The sequence below is a fragment of the Mesoplodon mirus genome (assembly GCF_964341445.2).
Source record: "Mesoplodon mirus genome assembly, chromosome: 14".
NCBI lineage: Eukaryota > Metazoa > Chordata > Mammalia > Artiodactyla > Ziphiidae > Mesoplodon > Mesoplodon mirus.
The window spans coordinates 82,655,776-82,675,185 of record NC_138990.1 but is presented as its reverse complement, the minus strand read 5'-3'; positions in this window follow the sequence as shown (position 1 = coordinate 82,675,185).

Sequence of the window (19,410 nt, the reverse complement as noted above, 5' to 3'; positions counted from 1 at the left end):
GATATCCATAGAGTGTCCTGGGTTGGGATTATCAAAAACTACTCTTGACACCAAAAGCACTATCTATAAGAGAAAAAACTGATATTGGTTTTTGTCAAAATTAAAACCTTTACTCTTTTTTTTTTTTTTTTTCTTTTTGCTGTATGCGGGCCTCTCACTGTTGCGGCCTCTCCCGTTGCGGAGCACAGGCTCCGGATGCGCAGGCCCAGCGGCCATGGCTCACGGGCCCAGCCGCTCCGCGGCACATGGGATCCTCCCAGACCGGGGCACGAACCCGTATCCCCTGCATCGGCAGGCGGACTCTCAACCACTGCGCCACCAGGGAGGCCCAAACCTTTACTCTTTGAAAGGCACTGAGAGAATGAAAAGCAAGCCACAGATTGGGAAAAAATATTTGCAAACCACATATCGGACAAAGGAATTGTACCCAGAATATATAAAGAATTCTTAAAACTCAACTATAAGTAAACAAACAAACCAGTTTTTTAAATGGGCAAACTATTGAACAGATACTTCACTAAATGAAAAGATGCCAAACATCATCAACTATCAGGAAACCATAAAGTAAAACCACAATGAGATACCTTTACAATCATATTAGAGTGACTGAAATAAAATTTAAAGACAAACTAACAGTACTAAGGACTGGTAAGGATGAGAAGGAACTGGAACTTTCAAACACGGCTGGTGGGAATACAAAATGGTACAGCTACTTTGGGAAATAATGTGACAGTTTCTTACAAAGTTAAGCATTCACTTACAATATGACCCAGCAGTCTCACTACTCAAAATTTACCCAAGAGAAATGAGACATTATATTCACACCAAAACCTGTAAACACGTATTTATAGCAGGTGATTCTAACTTCCAAAAATCAGAAGCAAACCCAGTGTCTTTCAACTGATGAATGGCTACATCCATACAATAGAATAATACGCAGCAATAAAAAGGACAAAACTACTGATACAAGCAGGAACATGGATGAATCTCAAATGCATTCTGCTGTCTAAAAGAAATCAGACTGCAGACGGGCTACGTCTTATACAATTCCATTTATAGACATTTAGGACAAAGTAAAACTATAAGGATGGAGAACAGATGAGGGTTTGCCCAGGGTTGGCCAAGAGGGGTTGGCTAAAAAGAGACGGTGCTGGACCTGTCTGTATCTCGATTGTGGTGGTTATCACATGACTCTAGGCATTTGCCAAAACTCATACAACTGCAGACCAAAGTAAATACGTTTTACTAGGTGTCAATTTCAAAACAATTTTTTCATCTGCTCTCATTTGTTGCATGTTTGTTACACAGAACCACCTGACATTCTCACTTCCTCCTGACCTTAAAAAGTTTCCGTAGCTGTAGCTAATATAAGTTCTTTTTTTTTTTTGAATATCAAATGCTGAGTTTCTTTTTTTTTAACATCTTTATTGGAGTATAATTGCTTTACAATGGTGTGCTAACCTCTGCCCTACAACAAAGTGAATCAGCTATATATATACATACATCCCCATATCTCCTCCCTCTTGCATCTCCCTACCACCCTCCCTATCCCACCCCTCTAGGTGGTCACAAAGCACTGAGCTGATCTCCCTGTGCTATGTGGCTGCTTCCCACCAGCCATCTATTTTACATTTGGTAGTGTATATATGTCCATGCCACTCTCTCTTTGTCCCAGCTTACCCTTCCCCCTCCCCGTGTCCTCAAGTCCATTCTCTACGTCTGCGTCTTTATTCCTGTCCTGCCCCTAGGTTCTTCAGAACCTTTTTTTAGATTCCATATATATGTGTTAGCACACGGTATTTGTTTTTCTCTTTCTGACTTACTTCACTCTGTATGACAGACTCTAGGTCCACCTACCTCACTACAAATAACTCAATTTCGTTTCTTTTTATGGCTGAGTAATATTCCATTGTATATATGTGCCACATCTTCTTTATCCATTCATCTGTCGATGGACACTTAGGTTGCTTCCATGTCCTGGCTATTGGAAATAGAGCTGCAATGAACATTGTGGACATGACTCTTTTTGAATTATGGTTTTCTCAGGGTATATGCCTAGTACTGGGATTGCTGTGTCGTATGGTAGCTCTATTTTTAGTTTTTGGAGAACCTCCATACTATTCTCCATAGTGGCTGTATCAATTTACATTCCCACCAACAGTGCAAGAGGGTTCCCTTTTCTCCACACCCTCTCCAGCATTTATTGTTTGCAGATTTTTTGATGATGGCCATTCTGACTGGTGTGAGGTAATACCTCATTGTAGTTTTGATTTTCACTTCTCTAATTAGTGATGTTGAGCATTCTTTCATGTGCTTGTTGTCAATCTTTATATCTTCTTTGGAGAAATGTCTATTTAGGTCTTCTGCCCATTTTTGGGTTGGGTTGTTTGTTATAAGTTCTGAATGGACAAAAGGAAAGTGACTCCTACCATCCCACAGTGACTTGGATTAGGTGAGTGGCCTCAAAATAACATGGGAATGTAGGGAAGACCAAAATATTAAGCTAAATCTCCCCAGATGGTAAGAGAGCTGGATCCCAGGGACGGCAGATGGTACCCCTTCAAAGGCTGGTCCACCTCATGGCATGCTGTCCCCAGCAACAAGCCCACACTCCTGTGAAGAAAGTCTGACCATGATCCTCACCCGGATGACTCATTTTGGTGTCCCAGACTAATAAGGGAACCTGGCCAGGGGTGTTTCCTCCCATCAACACAGTCTCTGAATTCCAGTGCTTCCGGGTTTTAGTACAAGGGAGAGTACAATGATAGGTAAGTTGGTGGCATTAAATACCCTGAAAAGGAGTTCTTTGGTGGAAAGTAGTAGAAAGCCCACTGGGTAGTGTTCAGGAGACTTAATTATGCAGGCCTGGTTCTGCTGCTAACTTGCTGTGTTCATATTTGAGCAGTCTACTTAGTGCATGTTTTATCATTGTCTTACCAGACTTTTGTGGGGTTTTTTTTGGCTGCAAAAAACAGACTCTGAATCAAGCTGGTTTAATACAGATAGATAATAGATACTTAGCTCGATAGATCGACACATACATACATGCATACATACATACATACATGGACCAATAATTAGATCAACCAATTGTTCTTAACTGGGGACATTTTTACCCCCAAGGGATATTTGGCAATGTCTAGAGATATTTTGGTTGTCACAACTAGGAGGGCTGCTACTGCCATGAGGTGGAGAAGTCCAAGGTTGCTTCTAAATACCCTACCATGCACAGGGCGGCTACCACAGCAAACTGTTGTCTGGCCCAAAATGGCAATAGTGTTGAGGCTGAGAAACCCTGATATAAGTATGGACACACACATACATGTATATACATAATGATGTATGTGCATGTGTGTATAATTTTTTAAAAATAAAATATTCTTTCAAAAAACTAAGGTAACTTTGGGGAAAAGATCATGGCTCAGGATGATTAGAAATCAAGGTAGACTTTGCAAGTTTTGAGCTCTTAGAGTTCAAGGCCCTTCCTCTTAGTGTCCTACGATTTGCAAGGCTCAGTTCTAAATGCCTGTTCTCTGTGAACCTCGGGCTGAGAGAAAACAAGCTAGTTGCAGCTTGAGTCAGTTCTGTCCAAGGGCAGGCTTGCAAAGGCCAAGCCTGTGGCCACCCATGGAGACGGGTTGGAAGCCAAGAGGGGGAGTTGTGAAAACAGCCCCAAAGAGGCCATTAAATGTATCTGTAAAGGGATGATAAGGCCACCTACCCTCTAGAAGCCTACCATTAAATAAATGACCGTGGGCCTCAGGTCTCTTGGAAGCAGAAATGGCAGGTCTCTCCTTGAAATGGAATTCATAATCTCCCTTTTTTCCCCTTTTTATCTTGAAGAACAGTTTGCGGTTGTTATGCTACTACAGAACAAATAACACTGTAACTTATGTTCCCCAGTTTGCATAGCTGATTCCATGAACTTTAATAAGTTTTGCTGACTTATGTCCATCCCAAGTTTTACCCCCTTAGAGCTGTCAGGATATGAAGGGTAATTTTGCCACCTGAAGTTTATATGGACCGAATGAGATAACGGAAGGTACAGTAAATTCCTGTCCCAACACAGTCAGTAGGGGCCAAAATCAGTCATCTACAGCACAAGGTCACGTTATTTTGAAGCTAATGAAATGGCAGGGCGACCTTGAACCTGCTCAGTTGCCCAAGGCAGCTCCAGAGGTCCAGGTGGACTAACAGGCCTGACCCAGCCGTGGCTGAGTGTGCTGCCCTCTGGTGGCCATAGTCAGCTTTAGCTTACACATCAAGGACCAGAATGCGATCCAGAATGCCAGGACCAGCAGGTCAGCAACAAGAAGCAATTCTAAGAATTTCCCAGTTAGTTGTCACCCTTGTATTGTCCCAGGCCAGGAAAGGCTGTAGAATAGAGAATCATGTGGCATTTTCCCTCTACTCAGCTTTCTCTCCCTCCACTCTCTCTACATATGACACCCAGGAAATACCCTTGGACAGACAGAGCATGGACCCATGTGCCCACCACATTGTGTCTAATTATCACAGGGTTCCTTACTGGGTGGTGGTGGGGGGGCGTGGTTTGTTGCTTGGAAACGTAAAGCAGTGGTTTTAGCCTTTGTATAGACCCTTTTGAGAATTTGCACGTACACATATTATTTTTCATACAATTTTGGGAGGGTTGTGGGTTTACTGAAGCCAGCCCAGGACACAGCAGGAAGGACACTGGATACAGGCCTGACAAACATGTTTGTTGGGTAATACATGTATGATCACAAGCCACTCTGAAGCCATTTGGAACAGAAAGGAAAAAGATCAGGGGTAGGCAAGAGAGAAGGAAGAGAAAATCTTTGCCAATTGGAGGATAATAAGCCCTTTACTGTCCTCTAGAATGTGCCAAATGTCTGTATGGCTCCTTAGACATAGTTATCTATGCTGTGTATCCCCTTCTCTTTTCATCCTTAATACTGGGCTCCTGTTTTACACACCTGAGTTTTTTCTCATCCCCCTGTGCTTTCTGGCCAGAGTCGCTGGCAGACCGGCAGTGAGGCTTGAGCTGGGAGTGAGGAGACCGGATGGAATTAGGCCGACAACTCCACCTCACCGAGTGAGCATTACAAGCGCTACCTTGTCTCTGGGCTCTGAATGGGGATGAACATCCCTCAATCCCTTTGGGGCTGGAATGAGACACTGTGAAGAGATGAAAAACATGGAAAGAGAATTTGTCTTTCAATTTTGGAGTCTACAGTGTTATTCCAAAAATAAGTCCTTCTAGGCTACCCCACAAGCAATTCATGCTTAGAGCTGGTGAAATAAGTGTCAGCTGGCCCTGTATGTTGGCCACACTCACAGCAGCAGAACTCAAACTTCGCCAGATACCAAGATGGCACCCCACTTACATCAGTGTCTCTGCTACTTACATCAGTGTCTCTGCTAGTTGGAATTTAGCAGCCAAGTTTGAGAACCAATGATTTAGAGGAGGGGTAGGGAAGGTTCAGCTCAAGAACCTGATGCCATCTTCCTGTGATTCTCTTGAGCCCTGGAGTGATGGCTCTGATAGGTGAAACTATCAACACATGAAGGCACTGGGGAGCTCATGGAGAATAAGTTAAGGACCGTGAGAACTGGAGGCTGGACAATGGTTAGGAAGCTCGCAGTAATCTGGAGATAAGACAAGAGGGTGGATCTGAGATACAGGTAAGAGAATTCGTAGGACTGATGTGCTCTACTTGGGGAAGGAAGAGGTCCTGGTCAAGAGGTCAAGGTCCAGCTCAACAATCACCCCATTCTTGGGACACAAGGTAGAAAAACATCAAGATTGACTCTGTAATTTGTGGCCCCCAGTACAAAGTAAAAATGTGGGGCTCCTTGTTCAAAAATAATTAAGAATTTCCAGATGGCGACAGCAGAGCCTTTAACCAAGGGTGGGCACCCTGCGCGGTTGACCGGGTCACACACCCAAGCACCAGCACTGAGAAGATCTTGGCCACTTGATAGAGCAGTGAAGAGTGGGCAATACAGGGGGTGTGTGGAGAGAGACACCTAGAAATGAAAGGCCACTGGGTGATGACTCTGTCTCTCTGAAGGACTCACAGAAGTGCTAGCTGGCGTTATTGTAAGAGGTAGATTTCCTGTTTGTTATGGTAGATTTTCCTGTTTGTTGGAGAACTTCTTGTAAATATTTGAATGGCAGGATTGCCCTGAGGGCTCTGGTTTGCTCAGGCACTAATTGGCTGCTGAGGAGTCAATGGCACCAGGGACTGTGGAGATGCATTTGGTGGAGGAGTCTGTGGAATGTGCCATTTTGGGAATAGAAGGTGATAAGGGTTGTGTGCAAACTGCAATGGTGACATATGAAACTGTATGCATCCAAGTTCAGTTTGGGAAGTAGGAATTGCCTATCAAGGATTTAAGCGTTTATTGAATATTTGGAGGAGCTGGAAGAGCAGACTTCAGGCCCCAGGGCAAAACAGACCTGATTCCCTCAGAGACAGATCACCTCTGGGGAAATTCCACAAGTAAGGTCCCTCCGCAGAGGCTGCCGCCACTGCCCCCCATGCCCAAGACCCCACAGAGCGGGCGCTGGAGCTGCGATGTCCAGGAGCCTCACGGGTTCCCATCTTGTTTGCCAGCAATAACCAAGAAGACACAGGGAGATGCCTGCCTTTCACTTCTACGGTCCAGATCGCATACCAGTGAAGTGACCCAGCAGAACGTCATCTATTTCTAGAATCCTGGCTACCAGGGAGTCTGAGAAATCTTGGTTTGAGTTTTTCAGTCTCTCCAAAGAAAGGAAAGGTAGAAGGAAGTTTCAGCGAAAGAGTCCAGGGTTACGATCATAGCCGGGTTTGTTATCCCTCATTGCCTGAGAGCGTGATAACTTTCTGAATCCGTAGCTGATAAGTTCAGTCTGGCTGCTGGCTGGTGAAAGCCAACCTGCGGGGCTTTGAAGAGCATCCTCCCCTACAGCAAGGCCTGTCTTCCACTCACCTCCCCTGCTGCACCCTCCCCTCCTCCTTCTCCCTCCCTCTGCCTTTGCTGGGTCCCTCTCCCACCCTCTGTCTTTCCTCCTTTCTCCTCTCCATTGCTCCCCCTCGCTCTTCATCTTAGCTACCCACCCAGACTAACTGACCACACGACAACACTGATGTGCAACTTTAATATTTCCATTTCCTGAGAAAAGCTGCTTTGCACCTCTTAGGAGCTCCCTGGATACCCTAACCCTAACCCCAGCGCTAACCAGTGTCCAGTTAAAGAGGGGAGGCAGGGCTTCCCTGGTGGCGCAGTGGCTAAGAGTCCGCCTGCCGATGCAGGGCACACGGGTTCATGCCCCGGTCCGGGAAGATCCCACATGCCGCGGAGCGGCTGGGCCCGTGAGCCATGGCCGCCGAGCCTGCACGTCCGGAGCCTGTGCTCCGCAACGGGAGAGGCCACAACAGTGAGAGGCCTGCGTACCGAAAAAAAAAAAAAAAAAAAAAGAGGGGAGGCAGAGGGATTTGGGCTGCTGAACATGTCTCCCCAGTCCCTGAGTCTGAAGTGGAAGGATTAATTCGTTGGCCTCACTTCAATCCCCATCATCAAGAAGACTTTGGGGATGAAGAGGTACAAACTACTATGCATAAAATAAGCTACAAGGATATAGTGTACAACATGGGGAATATAGCTGATATTTTTTTAATAACTATAAATGGAATGTAACCTTTAAAAATTGTGAATCACTCTATTGTACACCTGTAACTTATGTAACATTGTACATCAACTATACTTCAATTTTTTAAAAAGGACTTTGATTATAGGAGCAAGAAGTGTCCCTTGGCACCCTATTCAGCAGCCTAAGCCCCGTGACTTAGGTCCCAACCTCTCTTGAGAATAGCTGGATGCTCAGTCACCTGCATGCGCTTCCAAATTAGCTTCAGAAACCAAAAGTTCTACTTCCTTCTCCAAAAGAAAGTCAGAATTGTCTCTCTGGATCAAACCATTGCTCCACACCAGTAAGGGCAGCAGAAAAACATGTATTGGTCTTATTGTAACTTACAGATTTCACTGGGGTGAAGGAAAGTTAGAAGGCCACAGGGCATTCCCCAGCTATCCCACGAAAATCTCCGATATCACCTATTTGTATGCCAGGCACTGTTCGTGGCAGCAATGGCCTAAAAATGATGGAAACAGACCAAGCCCGGCCTTCAAGGAGCTTATAGTCTAGTGGGGGTGGAGACCATAGACATGAAAACAAATGAATATCATTTCCGGTACAAAAGTGCTATGAAGAAAATAGAGTAAGATGATGGGATAAAGAGACACTGCAGTAGGCGGGATGCTATGCTAGGTATTATGGTCAGGAAAGACCTCTTTAAAGAGAAACTATTTGAGCCGAAGCTGAATGGAGTGGAGGAAAGACCACGGTAAGATCTGGGTAAGGGTATAGCAGAGAGAGAGTGGCAGACAGGCGCGAGGTGGCCTTGAGCTCCAAGTGTTTAAGGGTCTAGGAGGTGGGCGTGGCTGAAGGGCAGTGTGAGAGGAGCGGAGGAGAGGCAGGTGGGTTGGGGGAGGGGGTTGGGGTCAGACCCCACAGGCAGGGATAATTAGTCTGAATCTCATACTGATGGTTTTCAAGCAGACGTTCCACACGTTGGTTTCTGCTTTGAAACGCTACCAAGTCTGGCCATGGTGCAGAGCATGTACCGTACAGCAGTGGTCCCCAACCTTTTCGGCACCAGGGACCAGTTTTGTGGAAGACAATTTTTCCATCGGGGGGAGAATGGTTCAGGCGGTGATGCGAGCGATGGGGCGCGGCAGACAAAGCTTCGCACGCTGGCCCACGGCTCGCCTCCTGCTGTGCGGCCCCGGTCCTAACAGGCTGCGGACCGGTACCAGTCCGCAGCCCGGGGGGTTGGGGACCCCCGTTCTACAGGGCAAGAGTGGAGGCAGGAAGACTAGTTAGCAAAAAATTGCAGAAGGCTCAGCAAGAAATGATGGTGTTTACAGTATCAGAGATAATTGAAAATAATCAGATGAGAAACACAAATCGCTAACGAATCCACAAGTTTTTTCTGGTGGATTAGATGCAGGGTGGTAGAGAAAAACATGAATGGAAAATGACTGTAGGTGGAAGTTTGAGCAACCGGGTGACAGGTAGAGCCTTTTACTGAGGTCAGCTAAACTGGGTGGGGAGGAATGCGAAGAGAGAGAATTCTGGATTCTGTGTTGGACGTGCTGGGAGAGAGAAGCCCGAGAGGGAGCCAAGTGGAGATGGTGAGCAGTCTGGAGCCCAGAAGACGGACCAGGGCGAACGTACAAAAGGATAGATGGAATTTAAAGCCATGGGAAGGGATGAGACGACCCAGCAAGTGAGGATGGATGAGAGAAGAGGACGAGGGAACTGAGCCCTGGGGCCAGAGCTGGCCTCATAGACACGCAACCTGTGCAGTTGTGCTGAACCCCGGGTCCCTTGCACCTGGTTCAATCCTCTGCGGCTGCCATCTTGCAATTCTTCATAATCTGGAACTAGGAGCTCCACATTTTCACTCCTCACCAGGCGCTGCAAATGATGGAGCCACTTCTGCCTCAAACACTTCAAAGTTAAGAATCTGGTGGAGACAGAGACTCCATCAAAGAAAGCTCAGAAAGAGTGATTAATGGGGTACGGAAGGCCCAGAGTACGGTATCAAGCCAGCCCAGGGATTATTTCTAGGAGGAAATGGCCAACTGTGTCAAAACACCTCAGGGCACTGGAGTGAGACAAGGACAGCGATCGATGCACCCTTGGCCAAGTTCCCGACAATCAGTGACTTTGACGATGACCTTCTTGGCAGTGTGGCCTGCACCAGTCCTTAATTTGGCTGACTATAGAATGACAAGAGACAAGTGACCGCCAACACTGGACAATGTATGGCAAGAATATACAGATGGAGCCCCCCTCATCCTACAGCCCACACCTCTTCTCTTCCCACTGCCCGCTCGCTCCATTTCGCAGAGTGAGAGGCCTCACACACATGCACGTCAACACGCCAGCCCAGACATCCAAGCCCTGTTCTGGGCCTCCCTGCCATCAACCTTCTGCAGAACAACCACTAGAAGGACCCAGGAAGACAGGCGGGCCGGCCCTGGAAGCAGCTCTGGCTATCCTTGCAGGGAATTTCACATCCCCGAGTGGTCTAGACAGCTAGCAGGGCCCAGGCTACGGGTGGGCAGACACCTCGGCAGCTAGAGCCCGACCAGAGCAGGACCCTGTAAGATCCAGGCCTCCAAATGGTGGCCCCGTGCCCAAATCTAAGGGCAGTCCTGGAGGTGAAGACAAGGGTAGACGGAAGCACTTGTAGGTAGCAAAATGAGTTGGTTCTCATTCGGTTGCACATACTTTTCTCTAAGAAATAAAAGTGAGCGTGACAGTGGGAGTAGGTGTTAAGACCTTGAGGAGAGAAAAAATGTTTTGGGGAAAAGGAAAGGAAATTTATTAACTAGGCGTAGCAGGCTTGTCTGGGTCTGTTGAACATCCACCTCATGATTGTTCACAAATTTTAAGTAAATCCAGGCAGCTCCGTGGTCTCCCTTTCCCCAGCAGTGTTCAGGTGCCCATGTACAGGTGCCAAGAAAGTGGCTTGTTGAGTTTAAACAGGGTTAGGGGCAGAAGAGTTAAGGGTGTTTGTTCCACAGCTCTGCGATGCCAGAATTAGCAATCTGTGGTCAAGAGGGCATAATGGGGATTGATGGGGAAAAGGTGGTAGAACCAATGGCATGGGAGCTTACTGAGGGCCGAGAATCGCTGGAGTGGGTGCCTGCAAGTGAGACTTCAGAGATGGCACAGTTATGAGGGCGGACATGGTTTACTTAGGACCATGAGCCGTTTCTTTCAAGAAACATTTTTTATCTGGAACCCTACTTTGTATCTGTAAAGACACAAAAGGTGATTAAATCATCCGTCGCTTCCGTTATAATGCTGGGCATTTCAGGCCACAGAGGATGAGATATGGGGATAACTTTGTGATGACCAGAGACTGGTTAAATCCAGGGCTTCCTGGAGAGAAACAAGGGAAATGGACCAAGTTTACGGGTAGAAATGTAGTTATGTTGTCTGTGGGCGCCCTCTACTGGCACTTAGTCAGAATAGCCATCTGGGGTTGGAAGCTTTTGGGGGTGTGTGTGGGTGTGTGTGTGTTTTAATTAACGAGTGAAAACTTGCCCCTTATAGATATTTAGGGGCTATGGCTCAAGTGGGTAAGGAAACTTTAGTTACAGAACAAACCCTGCGTCTGCATTTTAAATGTCACAGTCTCAGTTACGTCATTTATGACTTTCTGATTCTCTTTACAGAGAGCCCTGCTTAACCCTAACCTTGAGGGTCTCTCCAATGGGATTGAGCTACTTGAAGTCAAGATCTTAATATTTTTTTATTTTCTTACATCCTGAGCCTAGTACTGTGCCCAGCATATTGTAGGTGTCTGATAAATATGTGTCAGCCAGAATAGAAGGGCAATGAGCAAATGAGCAAAGTGGTACAATGTCACAGAAGAAGGAGGTTTAATCCTACTTGGCCAATTCAGGAAGGCTTCCAAGAGGAGAAGGGTGGTGGCCATGGTGATGGGGAGGGACAGGTAAAGTTGAAATGAATCCAGAAAATAGAAGGGCAAACCTAGGGGCCAGATAGAGACTCCACAAGGCAGGGATTTTTGTGTGATTCTGGAAAGAAGTTCCCTGCTATATGACTGACAGCTGTGGCTCCCAATCCTTCCTGAGAAAGGATGAGCAAGAATCTTAAAATTTCATAAAAACAGAGAGAGGAAGCTAGCATGGCAGATTCAGGCAGGCTGAAGGAAGAATCTGGAAGGATTTTTAACCATGAGTACTGAAAAAAAACAAAAGAACAACAATTCAAGGTTTAAAGATTCCCCATAATTTTGTTTTTACCCTAAACTGTGCGACCTCACCGGAAATTCAGTTCAATAGATAACACAGAGCACTTTTACAATGATGGCATTCTTTTCTCAAAATGCCTTGTTTTCTCAGACACAGAGCGTGGGACCAGGGTGACTTTTCTGGTTTTTATACTGAGTATCTCATATCTCGGGAACCCCCTGAGTCCCAGGCAAACTGGGACAGCTGGTCACCCTAGCTGAGCAGGGGAACTCAGAACAGCTCAGATGGAGAAGGCTGGTGCCCAGGCTGGTCTCGGGACGGAGCACAAAGGGCCCTGGCTGAGAATGGACAGGGGATGCCAACGTACTCTGTTCCTGTGATCATCATAGCTCTGGGTTGTGAGCCCAGTGCGATTCCTCACCCACCAGCAAAATGGGTTTCTGGGTCCTAAACGACCAAGTGCCCAGAGGAAATTGCAGAAGAGCAAGGAGGGGGAGAATACACTCACAAGGACCCTTGGGTTGCAACAGCAGAACTGAGGCCAAGGAAGACAGAGATCTCACTTTGAAGGTCCTGCTGTTTCTTCACAATTGTATCTAAAAATAATGACCTGGAAATGAATAGTTGGCCACACGCGGGATTCTTACAGAACTGGAAAAACTAATCGGCTGCTGCTGTAACTCACACGTAAGACATCACAGACATTAACCATTGACCCCACTGAGGCCCAAACCAACAGCATGCAACCTCACTTCGATGGCCAGAGATACTTGTGACAGTGGGAGACGTCTGCAGCTCTGGCGGAAGTGGCTCCTCAGCAATGGAGGAGGGTCACCCAGGTGGTGCACAGCCCAGAGTCACTCCTTTCCTACCCGGAGTCAGAGGAGTATGAGGAACGGCCCCTATCACCACAGCACGGAGACAGGGACCTTTCTACAGCAAGCATCCTGCAGGACACTTACCAGAAGCCCCTCCTCATCCTTATAGGAAAGTCACAACTCAGATACTTTACCAACTTAGGAAAGAAATGGCAAAAACAAACAAACAAACAAAAAAAGAAAAGCAAGAGGAAAGGAAAAGGACAAACAATGAAAAGCGATGTAGCTGTGTACACACAGTGGATAAAATTTGTATGCCTTAAGGAAGGGCTACAGAGTCAAAGACTGGAGGTGAAGGAGTCAGAACATGCCAGGCAACCCCAGAGCAGCAGTGCTGTGGTGAGCCGGGGGCTGACACTGGGCAGCAAAGAGGATCAGCAGATGCTGAAAAGGCCATTTGTCTAAAGAAAAAAGAGAAGAACTAAATGGGACCAAGACAAACTAAACCAGCACTGCTGGTTGGGGCTTCCACCAAAGACTTGGCTAGAAGGAGTTGATAGCGTACCCACATTGTAGTCATGCGCTTGGCGGCAGTGATGATGACAAGTGATATTTATGAAGCACATGCCGATGTCTGTTATTATGCTAAGGGTTTTACCAAGATCATCTCCTTTAAGCGTCACAATAGCCATATGGGTTAGCACTGTGATTATGCCCATTTTACAGATAAAGAAAGTGACAACCAAGGTCACATGACTAGCAACTAGTGACGGTGGAATTTACTTTAAGGTAAATTTCTAACTACCATACTATGCACAGTTGGCTTGTGTCACTGTAGCTTGTTCAGACTTTGTTAGAAAATTTTTTGGTAAACTTAATAAAACTCTTTTTTTTTTTTTTTTTTTTTTGCGGTACGCACGCCTCTCACTGTTGTGGCTTCTCCTGTTGCAGAGCACAGGCTCCGGACGCGCAGGCTCAGAGGCCATGGCTCACAGGCCCAGCCGCTCCACGGCATGTGGGATCTTCCCGGACCGGGGCATGAACCCATGTCCCCTGCATTGGCAGGCAGACTCTCAACCACTGCACCACCAGGGAAGCCCCTAAAAATCATTTTTAAATATTAAAAAAAATATTTTATATCAGCATCAGAAACTTCATACTGTACCACTTCCTCTCTCACTTTGAAACTCTCAGACCAACAAGGAAGCCTACAGATGGTTCAGAAGCTATAGGCCAGGGTTCTAGCAGTAGAGTATCACCAGCCCCATCTGGAACATCTGTGTATACACATTTTGGAGGTGGGTGAGTAGCATAAGGAGGAAGTAAAGCAGCTGTCACAGGGCACAATATTGAGAATGTTCCTTGAAAAGGACCTGTCATGTAGAGGTGAGCAAATACATGTTACATGAATGAATGAATGAAATGAAAATGATTGGCCTCGGTGTACTGAAGCCACCATTATTACATATAACTAGCAAAAAAATATGAGTGGTCAGGGGCTTCCCTGGTGGCGCAGTGGTTGAGAGTCCACCTACCGATGCAGGGGACACGGGTTCGTGCCCTGGTCCGGGAAGATCCCACATGTCGCGGAGCGGCTGGGCCCGTGAGCCATGGCCGCTGAGCCTGCGCGTCCGGAGCCTGTGCTCCACGACGGGAGAGGCCACAACAGTGAGAGCCCCGTGTACCGCAAAATAAATAAATAAATAAATAAATAGTGGTCATAGAATTGTGTTTTCATTTATGAACTAAAAGAATTGATTCTCAGCACCCATGTTCTTTGAACACTGCTTTTAGAAAAATTATAATGCCCAGTTGCCACTAATAAGTATGAAATTTATTCACAGGCTACCTGAGGAGTTGTATACTGATAGATTGCATATACTTACACTCTCTCCTTAAAAGACTTCATGGGTTTTTCATCTTCAAATAGAAAACTCATTTGCAATGAACACACAAATTTATACCAAAGACAAAGGAAAATGTAAGTCTGCTAATTGAATGGGTAAAAGTTGTGATTGAGCTTCAATTTCGCTCTGAGTTTCCTGGCAGACAAGGCAAAAAAAGAAGAACAATAGGTTTCACAATTGTCTTAACAGAAAGGAGGAAGCATGCCAGTCCCTCAAAGGAGACAAAGTACAAGCACTGAATTCTCAGTGAATTTTCTCACCTAGGGTTACACATAGGAGTCGCCTGCATTGTTCATTTCTTGTTCTCATTTTTACAAAATAATCAGGAGCCGATTTCATGAAATCGTTACCTGCGGTGATGATTAAAACTGATGGTGTGACAGTAAAATGCAGCTTAGTGAGCCCATCTGTAAGGATGCCAAGGTAATGTAGCCCAAGCACAGCTTCTAGTTTGATCTGAGGTTAGAAATCAGATTATCTATAAAGAAAGGAAACAGGTGTTTGCTAAACACCTAACGTGTTATGTGCATGAAATGTTTCTTCCTCTCAACATACATATTATTAATTCTGTTTAATAATTAAGTGAATGTTTTACTGGGATTGACTGCAAATCAGCAAAGGAGTCCCAAGCTCATGCACTCTCTTCTGTACCACACACACCTTCCTGCACTCCTACACTTCTATCCAGAAAAGCCAATGGGCAATTCATCCTGTAGACAAGCTGCTGTCGGTACCACTTCCTACAGGCAATTCGAGTTAATTCTCCCCAGAGAGGGCCTAGAGCTCTGGGGTTGCACATTACTAATTAAGGAGAAATTTCTTTGTTTAAAAACCAAGCAGACGGGAATAAACACGCAGACCTACTAGAGAATGGACTTGAGGACACGGGGAGGGGGAAGGGTAAGCTGGGACAAAGTGAGAGAGTGGCATGGACATATATACACTACCAAACGTAAAACAGATAGCTAGTGGGAAGCAGCTGCATAGCACTGGGAGATCAGCTCGGTGCTTTGTGACCACCTAGAGGGGTGGGATAGGCAGGGTGGGAGGGAGGGAGATGCAAGAGGGAGGAGATATGGGGACACATGTATATGTATAACTGATTCACTTTGTTATAAAGCAGAAACTAACACACCATTGTAAAGCAATTATACTCCAATAAAGATGTTTAAAAATAATTAATTAATTAATTAATTAAAAAAATAAAAGCCAATCGATCAGTTGGTAGGTTTGACTCAAACCTCTCAAGTTCAGGAGCCTTCACTGAGCTCACTGCAAAGGAAGTCCACAGTTTCTAGATCTGTGAGTCTCTCTGTTTAAGTGGCCTGGGAAAGGATTGTTACACTCTCCTTCCAGTGATAGGTAGACTCAAGGTCTCCCAGGGGACAAGATGTCTACACCTTGACTAAAACGTGATAGAGCCTTAATTTAGCTCTGAGCTTCCCAGCAGCCAAGGCAAAAAGAGAAATACAATGAGTTTCACAGCTGTCTTAACAGAAACGAGGAAGCATGCCAGTCCCTCGAAGGAGACAAAGTGTGGGCTAAAGCACAGGCAGGAATTGGGTGGTAGTAAGGGAGCCCTGAGTAGAGAGGTCTCCAGGCGGATGAGAAAGGGCAGGAAACTGAAAAGGACATGGCTGGGGTCTAGAGTGTGCGTGCGTCTGCTTGGGGAAGCACCTGTGGCAAGAGTAAGCAGGCAGTGTAACCCCTTCACAAGGAGGAGCTACACAAAATTATAGAGTTTTTTCTTCTCCAAAGGAACAGGGACCATGTACAGGAAAATCAGTCTGAGAAGGATGGCAAGTCTGGGACTCACTGAAGAACATACACATCTATATCTTAAAGATATATCTATAGATATCTTTTATCTATAGATATATAGATAAAAATGAATGGCAGTGTTGGGGAGAGAGGAGGTGGGACCAGCATGCAGATTCCTAGGAGCCCTCCTGTGGCTCCCATGGCTGTTATCATAGGACTGGTCTTGATGTCCTGTCATTGTTTCTCTGTCTATGCCACACTAGCCTGTAAGCCTTGCAGGAGCAGAGAGCAGCACTGCCTTTAGATTTGCTTGCCAGACCTATGGGTGTCATTTTGTGTGTGTGTGTAAAGTGATTTTGATTTTTTAGAACGTATTCAAAGGGAGAACAAAAAAAGCTTTCAAGGAGAAAAATGGTGATGAGTAAAGCATAAGACAAGAAATGTAAATTATTTTCTCTCTTTGTAACTCCCATATCTCAGTTCCCCTCTGGGGACTCCACAAAACTTACAAACCACCCCCAGGCTGGAATCTGTCCCATTGGCCTGCGCCTCACCCTGGCTCTCCCTGTGGTATTTCCCTGAGTCTCCACGGGTGCCCTTTTGTCTCAATTGCTGTGCCAACGCTGAGGCTTCACATTAGCTCTTTACACACTCCCTTCTCCTCTATCCAATGAAACAACCACAGAGCTGTCTCATGAGAGGCATGTTTTCTTTCAAGCTGTCTTGTGTGTGATGGGACCATCATCACCAACTTAGTGTTCTTAACCAGTCCCAGGATCTTTCCAACACCCCTATAGTGAGCATCTTGCCGATGACCACGTGTAGGTCCTGGCTGGTTGCAACCTCTGCAGCTGCAGGAGGGCTTTGCACCTGGCTGCCGACTGCCAAAGAGCATGTGCTGCCAGACCCTGTGCCAACACGCCTGGCCAAGCACTGGAATTTGTTTTAGCTTTGAGTATTCTTAATAATGTAGTTAAGACTTGTTCACTATCGAAACTCTGGAAAATACTTATAAAGTAATAATACATACATGTGTGGTTATACCTCACCCATAAATCCTTCACCCATATTTAGCTACTCCAGTTGGCCCTTGAACAACACAGGTTTGAACTGCACAGGTCCACTTATAGGTGAATTTTTTTGATAAATATAGTTCCTGTGTTTTCATTTTACAGATTTTTTTTTTTTTTTTTTTTTTTTTTTTTTTGCTGTACGCGGGCCTCTCACTGTTGTGGCCTCTCCCGTTGCGGAGCACAGGCTCCGGACGCACAGGCCCAGCGGCCATGGCCCACGGGCCCAGCCGCTCCGCGGCACATGGGATCCTCCCAGACCGGGGCACGAACCCGTATCCCCTGCATCGGCAGGCGGACTCTCAACCACTGCGCCACCAGGGAGGCCCCCATTTTACAGATTTTTAAGTGCAGCGAAAAGTTTGTGTTCGATTGGAGATCCGTTTGCTATTTCAACATCTTGCCCCCTTGAGTGAGTCATTTATCAATTCCTTTGTTTCTGAGGCAGAGATAGTAGTATTCAGATTTCTGGCTGCACGGAATGGGGAGGGAGGGTCCTGCGCCCCTAACCCCCCCATTGTTCAAGGGTCAACTGTATTAACAAATTGTATATCTCCTTCCAGATTTTTGAGTGTTTATTTACATGTTCATTTCTTTGTTCATTTTATATACAATAATAAAATAACTTCTCATGTAACTACCAATAACGTTAGTTAGGTACATTTGGAGCTTCCCAAATGCATTTCCCTTTCTTTTCTCTACAGAAGTAACAACCATCCAAAACTTTATATTAGTCAATTTCTCATTTTTCTTTATAGTTTTGCCATATACATACACAGTTTTTAAGCTTCCTGTAAATGAATCCCCATTCTGATCTTCTGTGACTTCCCTTTTCTGCCTAAAATTAAGTTTTTGCTATTCAGACTCATTGAAATATATGACCACAATTAATTAGTTTTTGCTCTTGGGTAGCATTACATTTCATAAAGATACTACAATTTATTTTTCTATTCTGTTATTGATGGGCACTTGGGTTGTTTCCTGCCCTTGTTATTTCAAGAAAAACTACTATGGAACTTCTGTACATCTCTTCTTGTTCATATACACAATAGCTTCTCCAGGGGACAGTCTCCAGAGGGAAATGGCTACTTCGTAGAGTTTGTACATCATCAGTTTCACTGAGCAATGCTAAATTGTTTTCCAAAATTGTTTTATTCTTAGTGTCTGAGAGTTCCTATTGCTCCGTGTCCTTGACAACACTTGGTATTGTCAGAATTTTTCATTTTAGCAATTTTGGTGGGTGAGATTAGGTATGTCATTGAGCTTTCAATTTACATTTCCTAATTACTGTGATTAACCATATTTCCATATATTTATTGGCAGTATTATTCCTATCCTGTAAAATGCCTATTCATGTTGTTTCTTCATTTTTTAAACTATTTTTTGATTCATAGGACTTATTTATATATTCAATTCTCTCTGTCTCTGTGGATCTCTGTATCTATCTATGCATCTGTTTATCTAAAACTGTACTTTCAAATCTGACAGCTTTTAACAAGAATAATAACCTACGTTGGAAATTGGTCTAGTTACAGGGTCTTAAGTAACAAATATTTTTATTCCCTTTACTCTGATTTTCTAAAGAGCAAAACTAGATCCCATATCAGACAAATAATGATTTATCAAGTGGAAAAAAGCCCTCCACTACTGTGGTTTTTCACTTTACTACTTGGGAGATTAGAATAATGAATTTTTGTTTCTGGATAATTTTTTTTCAACATTGAATTTCAGAGGGGAAAAAAATGTTGAAAACAACTGTCCCTCCAAAGTCACTTTTTTAACGTATCTCAGAGTCATATGCTCTCTAGGGCCCATTCTCCCCTCGTTTGGCTTAGGGGAGCTGAGAAAAAAGTAATACGTGCCTGCAACTGGATACAACGTGGGTGGTCCTGAAATTCACCCAGAGATCTCCCAACTAAGCCCTCACCAGCAGCCGGGCAGGAAGGGCTTTCCCTGGATGGTCAACACCCTCTCAATAGAGCACCTACATGCCAGCCTCTGGATGTGCCATACCCTTGGACAGTGTGCAAG